The sequence below is a fragment of the Miscanthus floridulus genome, chromosome 16 (assembly GCF_019320115.1).
Source record: "Miscanthus floridulus cultivar M001 chromosome 16, ASM1932011v1, whole genome shotgun sequence".
Taxonomy (NCBI): domain Eukaryota; kingdom Viridiplantae; phylum Streptophyta; class Magnoliopsida; order Poales; family Poaceae; genus Miscanthus; species Miscanthus floridulus.
In genome coordinates this window covers 22,082,800-22,084,247 of record NC_089595.1, presented here as the reverse complement: position 1 = coordinate 22,084,247, position 1,448 = coordinate 22,082,800, and the positions used below count along the sequence as shown (strand labels likewise).

Below are 1,448 nucleotides of genomic sequence, written 5' to 3'. Positions count from 1 at the left end.
GTTTCAGTAATGCAAAGCTAATTAAGGTGTGTAAAGATCAATGTATGACGAGTAAAACAGGAATAACCTTGAGTGCGTCGACCCGGTGTTGTGCAGCGGTCGGCCGTGTGCGAATGGCCGGGCTCTCGCTCGTGCTCCGTGCTCGGATCTGGGAGAGAGAGGGAGTAGAGGCCGTGTTGATGACGCCGTCGCCAAGCCAGAACCGTCCATGCTTCTTGCCTTGCCCCGCCCTCATGACGGCCTCTCCATCGAAGTCCTGGGTGCTCGGATCGTGGTCTGCCCCATGGAGCGACCTCGCCACCTCAGTGTACTCACTGATGCGAGAGTGGACGCTTGGGTTCGTGTATGCCTCGGGCGGGTCCTCCAGGTTGAAGGAGACATTGGACGTCGCCTTACCCTTGTGGGCCATACACCATGCCTGGAAGTCCGAGCAAGCCTGGCCACTATGTGACGCCGACTGCGAGAAAGACAGCACGATGATTAGAAATCAGACAGAATTGAGCGTGACAATTGATAAATCAATTCGCGTACCCATGCTTGTTTGTATCCGGCGAGGTTGCGGCTGCCTTGATGGTGTGCTGGACCTTGCATCAGTAAACGACGGTCCCGGGCATCCCTGTGCATCTTGAGGTACTCCTCCGTGAACCACCTGTCCACCATCATCGCCCAGCACTCGGGATACGCTTGGCACCACCAGGGAATCACCTACACGTCACAAGTATTGGACATATAAGAAGATCAAATTAAACCAACTTAATCTCAAATCGAATCAATGTTGATGTTCTTCATTTACCTCAAGGTACTGCTCCCGGGTCAGCTGCATCTCTCTTGCGTCTTTCTTGGTTTTCCTCTCTCCAAGCTTCGACCCGTAGTAGGTTACGATGGCCTGGATGCGCGCCTCGTGATGCATGTCGGTGACGAGTTTTTTACAGGCTTTGGTAGTCGCCTGCTCCGCCCTAGCCTCAAATCCCTCCTCGCATCTGTAATAAGTCTGCATACAAAAGCGATGTATCGATTCATTATTTCAAGAAAAGTCTAATGAATGCGACGTATTGAGCAATGTTGTGCAAGGGAGACTTACCCAAAACTCTGCCTTCACCTGCGCCGCCTTGTTGGGGTACTCCGCATCGGAGGCGACGACGTAGTGGTCAAACGAGTAGGCCGGCTCCGTCTTCGATGCGTACGTGACAATGCCGGGGAAGTGCTGCCTGCACAGAAGACCCAGGATGCCGTTGACTAGCCGTGCGCTACCACCCGACACAACCTCCCAGTTCCTGCACAAGTAATTAATAAAAATTATTAGTTTTTTTCATCATATCATATGAAGTAGTGGTGATAACATATACAGTTACTTACTTTTGTCCTTCGGGGCGAATCAGTGGGCATTGGTGACGAAGCGGAACCTGTGGGAGGCTCGCGGGACCTCGCAAGTAGACACTCGAAGAGGA

The 1,448-nt window shown here is 52.4% G+C and overlaps 1 long non-coding RNA gene across 1 annotated transcript; it reads right to left on the bottom strand.

The window, feature by feature from the left end:
• Positions 1-382: 382 nt before the first annotated feature.
• Positions 383-980, bottom strand: LOC136512083 (uncharacterized). The gene is made up of 3 exons (XR_010772976.1): positions 794-980; positions 532-705; positions 383-457 (listed from the first exon to the last, which is right to left on the bottom strand). It is a non-coding gene; the product is annotated as an uncharacterized lncRNA (long non-coding RNA).
• Positions 981-1,448: the final 468 nt, after the last annotated feature.